Source organism: Apium graveolens, chromosome 7, assembly GCF_009905375.1.
Source record: "Apium graveolens cultivar Ventura chromosome 7, ASM990537v1, whole genome shotgun sequence".
In the NCBI taxonomy this organism is placed as follows: Eukaryota; Viridiplantae; Streptophyta; class Magnoliopsida; order Apiales; family Apiaceae; genus Apium; species Apium graveolens.
In genome coordinates, this window is record NC_133653.1 from 166,589,973 (window position 1) to 166,606,295 (window position 16,323).

The following is a 16,323-nucleotide window of genomic DNA, read 5'->3' on the forward strand; positions in this document are numbered from 1 at the left end:
TTTTCCTGTTTAACTATTTCAAGACCAACAAGCTGCAGTTCTAGCTCTTGTTTTTTAATCTCAAGCTTCTCATTGATTTTTGACAGTCTACTCATGCTTGTGTGGATATGAAACATCTCTACACTCGTTTTCTCAATAGTTTCTTTATATTGATTGTCATTCAATTCATTATGGTTAGAATTGGTACATCTGATTTGGATATAGATAATTGTCCTTGCTTTAGAGCCATAGAGTATAATTTCCGTATTCTTCATAGTCATCCTCATCATCTATATCATCCCAACTTTTTCCTTTTACAATATAAGCCTTTTCTTGTTGCTTTCTCAAGAGTGCTTCATACTTTGCTTCCAAGTCCATATAAGCTTTATCTTTCTTCACTTTCTTTGGCTTTTCTACACTCAGTGGAAAAGTGACCTAGTTTATCACAATTATAGCACCTTATATTTGATCTGTCAATATACCTTGACTTGTTGCCACTTTTTCCAACTGAATTGAACAGAGTTTTTCCTTTCCAATTATTACTGTTGTTGGATATTTGACCCTTTCTTTTGAAGTACTTTGGCTTCTTGACTCTTATGTTAGAGAATTTCCTTGCAAGGTAAGCCATTGACTGGTCCAGTTTATCAAGGGTGTAGAATTCATCCTCCTCTAGCTCCGATATGAATTGCTTCTGTGGTTCCTTATTTTTTCAGCTCAACAGTTTGAATAACTGGATTCTGAGCTTCTAGTTCATCTTTAGATGATTTATTGTCATTGGAAACCAAGTCACTAGTTCCATCAACAATATGTCCTTGACCAGCTCTCAATAACTTCCTCTACAACATTTCCAACTCATAGGTCTTCAAGATCCCATATAAGACTTCCAGAGTCATTCTGCTTAAATCGCTTCCTTCTTTAATAGCATATATCTTTTGTTCCAAATGATCAGGAAGGGTGTGCAAGAATTTGAGATTGACCTCTTCAGCTTCATAATACTTGACATGAAGATGCAAATCATTTATCAGCTTATTGAACCTATCAAAAATTTCAGTTATACTTTCCTCAGGCTTAGCCATTAAACCATCATACTGTGAGACCAAGATCCTTCTTGATTAGATCTAACCTCTTCTGTTCCCTCATATAATATTTCTATTTTCTCCCAAATCTGTTTAGAAGTCTCACAGTTAATAATGTTATTATACATCACATTATCAAGAGACTCAATCAATATGAGTTGTAAGCTACTATACAGTGAAACCTTTTCTTTTTTTAGGCTATGTGTAAGTTGAGGAATCTTTAGGTGCAAAATGTGCAAGTATGACATGTCTCCATCTGTAGATTCAGGAACCCTTTCCATTGGAATGAAGGTTTCTTTTTTAGAATCTGAATGTACATAGAGTTGGCCATCTTTATGAACAACGTCATTTTCTTCTTCCATAATGTGTAGTTGATCTTGTCAAAAACATGTATCTTGATACTGCTTATTTTCTGAGCACTCATTCTTTCAAGTTCTATATCTATTTTCTTTCAGATTTTGCTCTAATACCACTTGTTATTGAATGCAAAGAAATATAACACATAGGGAGGTGAATGTGTTTCTTGGATTTAAATCCTCTTTTAAAACTGTTTAGCTTATGGATGAACGAAGCAGCTAAAAATTATAGAGATACAATGTTTAACAGTAAACACACAAAACAAAATATCCAAAAACTCACTTAATTGTATTAATTAAGTTTGTCTTGCTACAAATTCGTGCTCTTAGAAATAAAAACTCAGCTACAATCTTGAGAGAGATTTCAAGATTTTTCTAGATCTGTTTGTTACTTCTTATCTAAGGACCCATATATGCTTTATAGACCAGCATCACGGGTTTACAAAACTTGCACTAAAATGTACTAACATATTTTCTAAAGCTATCTTGTCTATTTCCTTTTTTGGTTTTAGAAAATTTGTGCAGAATTTTGTAGGTCTGTGACCATCCATTATCTTTCCAATTTAGTGAAGAATTGTTTGTTTACTGATAATCTTGAATAATAAACTTGTCTGTATTTTAAATTATGAGATAGCTTGTCGAGGTCTAATTTTGTTCTGTTGAGAAGGGACATATCGATAAGTAAAGTGACTTATCGATATCTCGAGTTCTCGACATATATAAATGACTTGTCAAGGTCTCTAGTTACTGATATGTAGAATAGTTTATCGACATCTCTAGTTCTCAATAAGGCTTTTGACTTTTCGACATCTTGAGTTCTCTACATGAGGATTTTGACTTGTCGATATCTTTAGGTCTCTACATGAAGAAATGACTTATCGATATCTCAGTTCTCTACATAGGAAATTTGACTTGTCGATATCTGAGATCTCTACATATACATTGACTTATCGATATCTTTTGGGACTTCTCGATAAGTCATTTTTGACTTCTCGACAGACTTATCGATATCCCTTGCTCTGTGACTTGTCAATATCTTGACTTAGAACATTTTTCTTAGAACAATTTTATTCAAATCCAAGTTGTTACACTTCACTATAAGGCATGATCAGGATCTGATCTTCTTCCAGAGTTTATTCCTTAGCTTGAAGGTTGTTCACAGAAAAATCCCCCAGTCTAATCTACTAGATATTTTTACAGACTCGAGGAATACAATTATAGAATACAAATATAGATTATCAAATAACTTAATTTTAAGGCTGTCAACTTGATTTAGTGTTGTTATATACAAGCATGTTTTGCATAACAACGCGTGTTAAGCTTTTAAGGCCAAATGACAGGCTTGTTATTGGTGGAGTTTATGGTCTTTTCACCACTCATGTTAAGTTCTTGTTTTACCTTTTTAAAGTTACTACTGGTACTTTATACCTCTAAGAAAACTATAGCTTTGATCTTTATTATCTATAATATTATGTTTCTGTTTCGATTATATTCTTATTATCTATAATGTTACACTTCACTATAAGGCATGATCAGGATATGATCTTTTTCCAGAGTTTATTCCTTAGCTTGAAGGTTGTTCACATAAAAATCCCCCAGTCTAATCTACTAAACATTTTTACAGATTCGAGGAATACAATTATAGAATACAAAAATAGATTATCAAACAACTTAATCTTAAGGCTGTCAATTTGATTTAGTGTTGTTATATACAGGCATGTTTTGCATAACAACGCGTGTTAAGCTTTTAAGGCCAAATGACAGGCTTGTTATTGGTGGAGTTTATGGTCTTGTCACCACTCATGTTAAGTTCTTATTTTGCCTTTTTAAAGTTACTACTGGTACTCTATACCTCTAAGAAAACTATATAATTGATCTTTATTATCTATAATGTTATGTTTCTATTTCGATTATGTTCTTGTAAAGGCGTTGAAAGTGATTAGAGCGACAAATATGCTAAGATGAAGAAAAGTCTCCCAGAATCAGTTAATATATTTTCCAACAAGCTGATGTTAGCCTCTCTCTTATATGATTAGAGGTATTATTTCGTTGTAGGACTTGCTTGCCTTTTTCTCATGCTTAAATTTTATTCCTTATATTCATATTAGTTTTGTTGATAAATTACGTAGGTGTGAGTGCACAGTTGGAGGAGGCATTAGTTATCAATCCTAGAAAGCCTGATATTTTATGGTGTTTAGGGAATGCATTCAATTCTCAAGCTTTTTTGGCTCTGAACATAAGTGATGCTCAGCCTTATTTTGACAAGGCATCTGACTGTTTCCAGAAAGCTGTAAACAAGGTAAACACCTTTTGTTTATGGTTTTAATGGTGTATTTACTATTCTTCTGCTTTTGATTAGATCCTGGCATGGATTGTATTTGTTGTTCTTTTAGAGTCCAGAAATGACCTCTATATCAAGTCCTTAGAAGTCACCTCCAATGTATTCTATCATATATGGGAAACCTGATGCCGCCGTTCTTTCTTGCAATATATCATGCTTGTTTATTCTTTTATATTATATTAAATATTAGCATAGATGTACTGACAGTGTTGCTTAACCTTGTACTATTCTCTTAGCTCCATAAATGCACACGGAGCTTCATAAGCATGAGGGTTTTCAACAGGAAACGGCTTGAGGTTCTATTACTACAAAGTCAGAGGTTATATATTTATATTGCTTCTTTTATGATTTCCTTCCTACTTGCAGAAAGGTTTCTGTTTGCAGGGAGTATGGACAATACGGTCTAGTAGGGGTTATTGTCCCTCAAATTTTTTTTTATATTTTTTTAACTTATGGTAATTGTAAAGAATCTATCTAAGATACAAGTATCAGGGGACCAGAAAAATACAGGATTCAATCTAAAACGTAAAAATTTTAGAGGGGCCGAGGGATAAGATCTTCACTTTAAGTGAAAGTTCTTCTCATCTTCTTTAATTATTGTAATCACTAACAATATATATAGGTAAAAGTCAATTTCTTGTTACCAACACTCATTTAACTTCTTCAGATGAATGAACATTTAAAAATGTTTATATGGAATTACTTATATGTATAACATGTCTTCCTTCATCTTTTTCTTTCTTAGATTTTGACAAACACAAAAATTATCCCACTAAATTTTATCCTTTTTAGATTGATGAAATACATCTCTAGGCATTTCGACAATCTTGAGAATTATATCCAATCTTAAATGTGGTGATTTAGAGATCTAAAAAAATTGGGAGGATTTACTCAAACAACGGTCTCAAAGTAAATAAAAATTGGATTTACTTTGGTTTATTATGTGATTTATGTTAGCATTGATTTTGTTATTTTCCAAAAGAGTTCTTCCTACTATGAATCTTGTATAAATGTACTACTTTGGTCATAGTGGTAGATTCTTTGTTAAACTAGGCGTTGGTTAAGGAAGTAGACAATGAAACAATTGTGCAAAGATACAACACAAGTAGTGTAGGAGAATGTGACTCAAAAAATTGAAGTTTTGTTATGTTATTTCCCCTTTGGTTTAAAATTATTACATTTTTTTATTGAGTCCAAATTTTTGTGTCATTTCGATAATTAATGCATACTTTCCTACTTACCAATATTTGTTCAATTTTGTAAATGTGTGTGTATTTTTTAACTAAACTTGTTGCTCTGTAACTGAGGAAAACTGTTATCATCAGTTGTTCTGAAATTTGTCATCCTCAATATATATCATTTCATACTTAAAGTGTTGGTCACCACATTGGCCTTTCCTTGATGATAATAGATTTCTCAATCATAACTCTTGATCAATTTGATCGTAGCCTCTATCTCGTGTTTAGTGAAAGTAAAAAAAATTCAAATTTTCCTCATAAGTTAAACTTTTTGTCCCTTTCAGCGCGAACCTTATTGCGATTATTCTAGATTATTATTAGAACACCTTATGTCACGGTCCTTAAGCTGCATAGACATATCATTAAACTTCACACAAAATCCTTTTTTTATCATCAGGTATTTCTAACACGGGGTTATTATTAATCTTACCTTCACTTTTTGAAAATCATATTCCTCGAATTCATACATGCTTGGTCTTTCTTGAATTCATTAGTACCTATCCTGATAATATTTCATAGAAGTGTACCTCACTAATCACGTTGGTATCTCTATTATCGTTCTTCTATAACCATGTTAAAGATCCTTATGATAATAATTAAACATGGTATTCCATTTTTTAAAACAACTTACTCATCACGATGCTCCGATTGCACTATCATAGCACTGCAGTCTCATATTATAACAATCGGTTCTCAACTATACCTCTCTTTGTTCGGAAGGCAATCAGCCTTGGAAGAATGATTTTCACAATATTGATGTAATTTATAAAATCTTAGTCAAGATTTCAAAATCTAATATCTGAAGAAATAATGAGCTCTGAATAAAAGAGTCGCAACACTCAAAAGGTTTTAACGTGGAAAAAAGAGTACAACAAGTTGTATCCTTCCATGTTCTTAGAATTTTATATTATGATATTATAGATAATATCCCTTGAAAGCAATGATTGCTGAATAATAACATCATACGAATGATATTTGTAAGATTTCCTCATTGAAAGAATCCTTTTCTTTTCGAATAATGAAAGAATCTCGAATAAAGTCATCAACCAAAGGTTAACCATTAAGGTCTCAAAATGATGCTATTTTGAAAGAAGGAATTTTATCCAATAATTAACGAATAAGGAAGTATATTGTTCTTCAATCACTTTATGATTTTAAATGGATATTTGTTATATAAACGGAAGAATAGAACATTTTATGAACAAATTATTTCAAAAAACTGGATATGAATCCTTGTTCGAGTGGGCGACCTAGTTAGGTCTCAATTAAATCATTCTTCAACAATTTCATCAAGAATTAAATTTTTGCATATATAATGCACTATGGAATAATAAAAATTTGATTGGAAGTGGAACCAGCAAAATAATAATTAGTCCATATCAAGCAATATTATCATCCAGCTAAGAAAATGTCCAGCTCAATTGGTTTGGCCCATAGCAATTAGCTAGGACGATTAGCTAGGTTTCCGTCGTATTAATAAAAATTTCAAGTAGTTAGGACAATTAACTAGTCTTTCATGAGAACATATGCAACTAAGCATATTTCAATTTGTTTGTAAAAAAAATCTTAACATCGTAACGACTGAAGAAATTTGTGGCTACCCGGATGACGATTTTGAAATAAAGAGTTTTCAAATTTGGACCGAGAAAGGCAATTATAACTTTGAATCGAGTCGTCTTCGCATTGGAAGAATCGATAGCCACTCATCAAATATTTCTTGTCAATAAAATGGTACACTCAGAGGTGCCCACGTTCACATACTTTATCAGATTCTCAAGTAGAATTGAATTCAGAATACCAATATCAAATTGATACTCTTACTATGATTTCAAAGTGCAATATACAATCTCATCCCAAGTAGAAGAAAAGGAATCCCGAGGAATTTATGGATATTAGGTCATCCATATTTTTAATAATTTGTTAAATATTAAAAATCTTGACTGAGAAGAGTAAGTATGAAAGAAGAATCAAATAAAGATATTCATTATAAATATTCGTCGATTAATTAAGGAAACTTTACTAAAAATTCCTCGGATAGTTGAAATAAAGTATAAATAGCTCTGAGCCGAACAAGAAGATCATAATCTATGAATGAAGATTCATGGATCAATTAGAAGAATTGAATAAGTCCAGATGCGGAAAAAGACTATTCAAGTTATTGGTTACATCAGAAGTTCAAAGTAGGGAACTTAAAAGGATTTCCTGATATGACTTATCAAGGCAATGCGAATGATAAACAGTGTGGAGGGAGTAGTGTGACGGTGAGTAGATGCCAAAATAATTCACTAATTATCCTATCCCTCGTCATTATCCGTCCGAGGATGATCCCATCTCTTTATTTTCATAATTCCATGTTTCAACTAGTGTTTCCCTCAACATCATTTTAAAGTCACTTACTAACTTGACCTTCGCAAGTATATCTGTCATTCCGGTGTTTTACCTCGAAGACCTTTCTCAGAATTATTCCAAAAGTATCTGTTAAGCCGATAGCGGCCTGCTACATGCATCCGTTACTAATTACAAGTGTCTAGTTCTCCCTGGGAATAGATTAAAGAGATCTCTCAGGGATATCAATGCAGTCCATAAGTTCGGTGGCATGTGCGTGTAGGTGAACATACGTTACCGAATATATTTGAGGTCTACGAGTATATATATGTAGTCTCTGACATCATTTCTACCAAATAATTCCGCTCTAGACTCACTGGTCTATCCTTTTTGAAGGTTCTAAGATCAAACCAATGCTCGTTGTAATCTTAACCTATTTAATTATAGACATGACATCAATTCTCGATGCTCTTGACCTCTAAGCTAAACCATCATAACCTTACATGTTAAGCACACTAATAATATCATGTAGTGTACTCGTCTTACGGTAACATTCATATATTACATTCAAATCTTCCTTAATGGAAATAAAATCCTCAAGGGTATATGGGACACTATCTCTGTTGAATTCGTTATTCATACGATATTCAAATCCTTATTGGTAAAATGATCCTTTAACTAGTTTGGGTCAATAACCTCAATTGTATATTAATAAATAGACTTCATGGTTTTCACATGTAATTTCCCCTCATGGGAAACCTATAAAGAACTACGATTAACAAGGCTCGTGTTATCAAAAATGAACATGTGGTGTTGGTAATATCGTCTTTACCCCAAATTCCCTGGAGGCTCATCTCCGAGTTCCACATCCACATCCTTGCCAAATCATATATGATTATAATTTTTCCTCTCATCATTCTGATAATCTCCAATGGTTCTATTAGTCACACTTTAATACTTCAAATATACGCTTATCCTAACCTACACATTGGGGCTACATCCGGTAGTCCAGTGATGAACTCTATATGAGCTCCTACGCAATCTCGCCTCTAGACAGACGCTTAACACTCTCGTCACTGAGTACTATAACTCATTGCTCTGATACCATTTCTGTAACGCCCCCAAATTCGGGGTCAGAAATCTGGGTCGTCATGCCATCATTCAGTCATGTATAACCTGTATTGATTTAATAATCCAATAGATCCCAATCTCACGCCCACACACACACACAAGTTATAGCCTTAGAAATGATGTATAAAATGTAATCTTCTTTTATTACAACTTAAATGTACTTTACAGGATCTTAAACCATTATTCGTAACCTCTACATGAAGTTACAATAATTACTACTAACATCTTATACCTATATGAATACTCTGGTCCACCTGAGACAAAGCTGCAAGGGATTCTCCCCATGATTTCAAGTGACTAAGTCCCATATCGGCATATTAATAATCTGTTCAGTTGTGATATTTTAAAGAAAGCAAGAGTGAACAATGATGTTCATCCATAATTTACAAAAAAGTTGGAAAATAGCTGTTAAAATAATACTTCATCGTATAATAGGATGATTTGAAAACTTGGTGGTATACACCTTTTCTCTTTAAATCAATATAAATATTTTATATATATATCAAAATATCTTTACAATACTAACGATAATATTATGTAATCAGGAGAATCAATCTCTTGGTGTTATGCACCTCTTTTCAAAATAATGTTTTTGATTGACTTATTAGTCTGTAATTACCTTATTAGTAAATTCAGCACCTAGGCTTGATTTAAGGTATGGAATCTCAATTCCAGTTGGAAGAATATAGGATATTCACTGGAGCCACCGCATACGATCATCAGTCGTAATAAGGAAATCTGTAACCTTTTCTACTAGTAGAAGGATGACACCTTCGTATCCCGGTTATCACCCTGGCCGCATTCGGGCTATGTGTCCCATTTCGGATATGCACACACTTTACAGGTTCCTGAGTACACAGAGTACCTTCGCCTGTAGTACCTTTGATAGTCTCCTAAGTACTCATAGTACTAGAGTCTACCCCTCCTAGTCCTTGGATGAATCCTATCATATCCCGAGAACTGGAACCACATCAAAGTTCCCTAAGCATTTTTCTTATTGATAATCACAGCTCATCTCGTTTATATATATATATATATATGTACTTCCGATAATTTTCGGAGGAAGCACTAAGATAATGTGAGTTGATCGTTGTTAACAGATAAGTATTTAAGGGGGGTCTCTCTTGAAACTACAGTCAAATTATTTAAAGTATGCCGAGATAATATTCTTCGACGATCCGAAAGTATTAGTATGATTTTCTGAAACTCAGAAAATATTTTAAAATAGGTTTTATGATTTTTAAATGATATTAAATCATTTAATAAATATTTAATAATTAAGTAATTTTTATTAAATAATTAAACCTCGAATAATTCTATTTTAAAAGAATATATAAAATAATTTTCCTCAACTAATTTATGTTTAAGAATTTAAATTGATTTATAAAATATTAAATAATTGAATTTAAACTAAAACAATCGTTGAAGAATACTTCTCCTATTTAAATGAATATCTAAATTAACATTCATTTTTCCATTAATTAAATATAGTTGAGAGAATACAATCTTTGGAAATCATTTTAAATATATTCGAGGTAATTTAATATTTCGAAACGGGGCATCGAGTCCCTTGGAATAAAATAGCTACGGACTTTACATGTCCAAAACATTTCCGGAATACTTCCAGGTTTTTGAATAATACATACCGACCGACTCTTGGTCTAACACACTACTCTCTAGCGTTAACATTTCTCAAATATAAACACCTCCGGAATACTTCCAAGTTTTTTATAAACTTATACCGACTGAATCTCGGTCTAAATATATCATTTCAAATCCCGTATTTTTGCTATACCAAAATCATCATATCTTATGATTTAATATATAACAATTTGTAAACCGCCATAAAACATTTATCATGTATATATTGCAGTATTTAAAAGAAATCATAACACAACATTTCTTATAAGGTAGGGTTTGAAAACTTGCGTGGAGTCCAAGATACGTTTTCTGACTTTCTCTCGTTCCGGGTTTTCTAATCAACAAATATCATAATCTTAATCAGTATTCCTAATTTCATCACCCACTTATATTTCTAATAAGTACAATACTTCATAATTTTCAATATTCGACTGACTCGAAATAAGTATCAATCCTTGGTCGAAACGGACGGTCAAAGTGGTCTTCTAGAGTTGACTTTACCAAATGTTATTACTACGCGACTCGCACTCTAACATTTTTAATAAAAAGAAAAATTAATATTTTAATACAAAACCACCTCAAGAAGCTTCTTGAGTACTTTTAATATTTATCGTAAAATGTTTATTTCGATAAAATGAATTTAAATAGGTGAAAAGCATTTTAAAAGTTCGGTTAACTACGGAGTTTTACTATTCATACCGCTTTCACTAAAACGTTAATTTCTCTCGAACAATTAACTCAATTGATGCACCGTTTTCGCGTGCGCAATCTAGACAAAATTTTGAACACAATATTTGAAAATGGTTTTCTGGTAACAGGGGTGATAATCTCAAAGTTACAATTTAATGGCAGTAGGTGTTCTTGGTGATCACTTCTTGCATAACCTCGGCTCTGATATTTTTATAAAATCAAAAATTAACATCTTTAGCTGAAATTTTAAAGAGGGCTTCCTCATTGTATAGATAAGATACTGACCAAATTTCATGATTTTAAACAATGTTTAATAGCCTCAATTTTACCCTCAAAGTCAGAACTAGGTAGCAGTTTAGTTTTCTCGACTACGTTCACTAAAACGAAATTTTCTCCTAATTCGTAAATTGTTTCAGCACGATATTTATATGGTTACAAACTAGAAAACAATAAATTTACATCCATATCCAGTGGTGTATAAAAATATTAAATTTACAGTTTGTATTTATTGCTTAAACAGTCCTAAATATAAAAGGACATTACAACGGCTATACGCGTAACGATTCCCGGTTTTAACTATGTTAATTAAACTGGAAACTACTCAAACACCAATTCCTTCATATTTATTGCAAGATCAGTCCCTAAACTACATGAAATCATCACCAACATCAATCCATAACAATCAACCATCAAAACCTAACTTTTTACAATCCAAACTCAATGAATCAACATGTATTTAAACATAACTCAAACTCAATCTTATAACTCAAGTAAATCAATGGGTGGATGAATTTATACCTCCCTTGAAGCTTTTTAATACTTAATAAAGTCCTAATATCCTTGATGAAACCTTGTTCTAGCTTTAGGAGCCTTAAACTTCCATGAAAAATTAAGAAAATAAGTTAGTGATTTTCAGAGTTACTATTCACCCTAAACTTCAAACATATTTTCTAAAATTTAAAACTTCATGTATGGGATTCAAATTTGGTACGTGACTTACCCATGATATGAAGGAGGTTTGGTAAAACTTTGGTGATTTTTGAATGAGTATAATGTGCGTTTTGAATATATTTTTCCTCATTGTTCTTGAAAATTAGCATTGTGTCCTTGAAGAGAGAAAGAGAGAGAGAGAGAGAGAGAGAGAGAGAGAGAGAGTTTCTTGGTTTGGATTCCCTTGGAAGTATTGGGTGATATTTATGATATGTATTATGTATGTATAAGGTGTGTTCAACAAGATGCTTCCAATTCAAGCCTAGGTCTTAGCATACACACTACACTTGACTAGGCATTTTAATCATAAAACATGAATTCTTATTTTAAGGAATGTTATCTTTCACTTAATTATTAATTTAATTAGATAGCTTGGATAATTTATTGCTAATTAATTTTCATGGGATTTTCATGGCCTTGGTTCATTTATTTATTCGCTTACGTATTTACTTGGTTGTTTATTCGTATTCGTCATAAATCTTCGTAAGTGATTCGCGGGGTAAATCTTTTTTTTATAAATCCTTTATGGTTTGAAACCATGTACATAAATTTTAATTTGTAGAATTATAAATTCTTAATCGTAATGTGACTCTTGTATTTCTCGATAGTCCGTAAGGAAAGGTCGTTTTACAATGTTCGTTTTCTCCAAAAATGAATGGCTTTTACATACACTCATTTGGTCCGTATTATTACAATATCAACTCGGAATCTTAAATTAAAAACTCGTATGTGATATGGTAGAAAAAGATTTTATTAAACCGCAAGGTTACTATTCATAAAGATCTTTTACCGATGTCAAAAATTCAAGTTTTTACACCTTACACTAGAGAAGGCCGAATATTTATTCTTCGTGTGAGTAATTGAGCAATAATTTTCATCAAATTCCACTCTAAAACCACTATTTGTAAATTATGCAATGCTCAACAAACTTTGCTTTTGTCCTTCTAACAATGCTATATCTTCAATGATGACATTTTCATATATTAAATTACCAGCACCAATGGTCAAACCAGTATTGTCATCTCCAAAGATAACCAATGGTTCACTCTTCTCCTCAAACTGTGATATCAAGGCAGTATCACTTGTCATGTGCCTTGAGTATCCACTATCCCAGATTCACATAATTACTTTGTTCTTACCCATATTAGATGATTCACTAGCTTCTTCTGATTTTTTCATTAAGGCATAGTTTCCGTATTCACCATCTTTATTTTCATCAATATCATCCCAATATTTTCCTTCTGCTATGTAAGCTTGACTCTGTTGCTTTTTGAGTAGTGTCTCATACTTTTCTTCAAGTTCAAGATCTTGTCCTTCTTGACTTTTTTTGGACTTTTACATTCAGTAGCAAAATGACTAAGTTCATTGCAGTTGAAATATCTTATCTTTGACTTATCCACACTTCAAGTTTTGTAACTAGTCTTCTTCGTAAACTTTGATCCCTTGTGACCACTTCCACCATCTCCAACTCCATTTCTTGATTTAAATGGTTGTCATTTTCAATCTAATATGAGAGAACTTCTTGGCCATAAAAGCCATGGATTTATTCTTCATTTGTTCAAGCTCCTCAGGAGAGTATAACTCATCTGCATCATTCTTTTTTTCACAGTCTTCACTCTCATCTTGATCATTATTCTCTTCATTAATCTCTTATATCTTTGTTTTCCAAAAAGACTGTGCTTCCCTTTTGACCAAGTTTCCAACCAATAGTGCACAAGCAGTAATACCTTGTTTGACTTGAATAGATCTTTTCTGAAATAGTTACAGTTTATAGGTCTTCAGAACTCCATAAAATACATCGTAGTTAATTTTGGACAGAAATCTTTCTCTTAGTGAGGATGTTCTTGACTCAAAATGATTTGGAAGAGTTAGTAAAAATTTCATGTTCAGCTCTTTTGTCTCATAACTCTTCCGATGAAGTTTAATATCATTTATGAGTCCGTTGAACCTTTTAAACATTTTAGTGATGCCTTCATTCTATCTTTCTGTGAAGGCTTCATACTGAGAGACAATAATATGTTTCTTGTTCTCTTTCACTTCTTCAATTCCCTCAAACAGGACTTCTATGTGATCCCACATGAGTTTTCCACTACCAAAATGAGCAATAGTCCAAACATGTCTGGATCCATAGAATCACAGATGATGAGTTGTAGACATCCATCTAAACCAACTTTCTCTTTCTCGGTTTCATTATAGGTTTGTAACGACTGGAAAATTATGATTGTTTAATATTATAGTAAGAGAATATTATGTGTTTTATTATATTGTTAAATGTGATTAATCGTAAAATTTTAGCTATTATCTGATGTATATGTTCCGTATAGTTCGGGGTATTTTTCGGGTATTTTATTGTAAGTCTAATACGTTTATATTAAAAGTTATATGGCCCAAACTTTATTTTAATAGTTGATATTTCATATAAAATAATTGGCCATATTTTTCCCAGTATGGCTTGTACCATATCGCTATTTTGAACATCCAGTTAATTTCAGAATTTTCTTATTTCGCGAAAAATGACTTTTCCGGGCCCTGTTATTCCCAAACAATCTAAACAAGAATTAGAGAAGGGGAGTTGAATGTAATTGTGGCTTCTTTTTAATTTTAAGAACATTTCTGCTATAAATATATAAATTTGTTTGATTTAGAAATGGTGCGGAATGAAAGTAGTATAGAAATCAAAACACAAAGTAATCAAATACAAGTATTTAAAAACTTTCTGGTAGATTGAACTTTTCCAGCCAGAGATATATATATTAAGTAGAGAAATCTGTATTACAATGTTGTACACAGCTGCTTACAAGTTAACTACAATCACAAAGAAATTCTTTTCAGATGTAGCCTTATCTATTTCTTTGGTTTTTTCTTGCTTTCTTAATTAAATCCTCTTAGTTCTACTTGCTACACTTGGCTTATATATCACCAAGTTACATGATAAAAAGAAAAACAAATAAGACAAAATGTTTCTAGTCTAATTTAATGCTCCTTCATTTCTTTATCCAACATCTTTGAATATATCCATATTAGCATGGAAATGGAAATGCTTCTCTGTTCTCTAAACCATGCAAATAGGTTACCACATTCCATTTACATACAATCAACGCATGTGATTATCAAGTCACTATCAACTATTTTTTTGAATTTGAACACCAGTTGAAGCTTCATTGAATCATCCGTTGAAATTGTGGTTGATCATCAGTTGAAACTTTGTGAATCATCCGTTGAAGCTTTAGTTGAGCATTCGTTGAAGCTTTATGCATCATCCGTTGAGACTGTTTTTTTGGCATTTAACACCAATTTATTTATACAAGATTACAAGGCATCTAATATTTACAATTAACAAACCTATCTTGCATATCAAGCCGGTAGTCAACATGACTTTAAACATTCTCCAACATCTAGTTCACAAAGGCATTATAATATGCAGGAATGTGCTATTAAAATTATTATTACATAAGCTACTCTTTCAACGGATGTTGATTGATCATCCGTTGAAAGCTACAAAATCACTTAAATAAAATCTACTAAATGTTTTGTTCCATCAAGTACACAACATATTCCTAACAGGCCTCTTCGGGTGCTAAAAACCCCCACAAAAATCGTGTTTTTTATTTTTATAAAATCATGGGACTTTCAAAATTATTCACAATTTTTGGGAAATTTTGGCATATATATTGTATATATTTATTATTAAAAATTTAAAAATTATTAACACTATACCATAAGTGGGCTACTGTAATGCAAGTGTTACAAGGAGCGTTACATTAGGTAATAGATTTTTGGCCTATTGTAACACCTCCCTTGCAGTGTTACAATAGCTATAAAGCTAGTGTTGCAGATAATTTCTGGTGTTGCACAACATGTAACACCAACAACTGGTGTTACAATAGATAATTTTTTAATTTTAAAAATATTAAAATAGAAATATTATCATAATTAGTATTATTTAATTATATTCTGATTTACTAGTAAATGATCAATGAAACATATAATATAATTTAAATCTAGAATTTCTTATACATAAATTCAAAGACTTTTTTTTTTATTTTCCTATTTAAGCAATAACAATTAAAAAAATAAAAAGAAAAACTGAAAATAAAAATAAAATAAAAAATATTCACAATTTACTAAGTGAAATATTTGGGCGGTATTTTTCCCCCCAAGTGAAAACTTCTTCGACAAATCTCTCACAATCTCAGACTCTCAGCCTCCTCTCCCGCTTCACTTGTTCCCTCAAGGTACTCTCTCTCTCTCTCTCTCTCTCTCTCTCTCTCTCTCTCTCTCTCTCTTCATCTCTCTCTATCTCTTCATCTCTCTCTCTTGTACTGACTACAACAACGATTACAAACTCTTCTTCTTCTTTCTGGTTAGATTTCTCAATTTTAGTTTTTTGTTTGATTTGGAGATAATATTTAGGGTTTTGAACTTCTTAGCATCTTCTTCTCTCTGCTTCGATTAGTAATTAATTTGTGTTTTACTAATTAAGATATTTGAGTTGGATATTTGAGTAATTAGGGTATGAATTAGGTATTTTGACGATTAGGTGTCTCGATTACCGG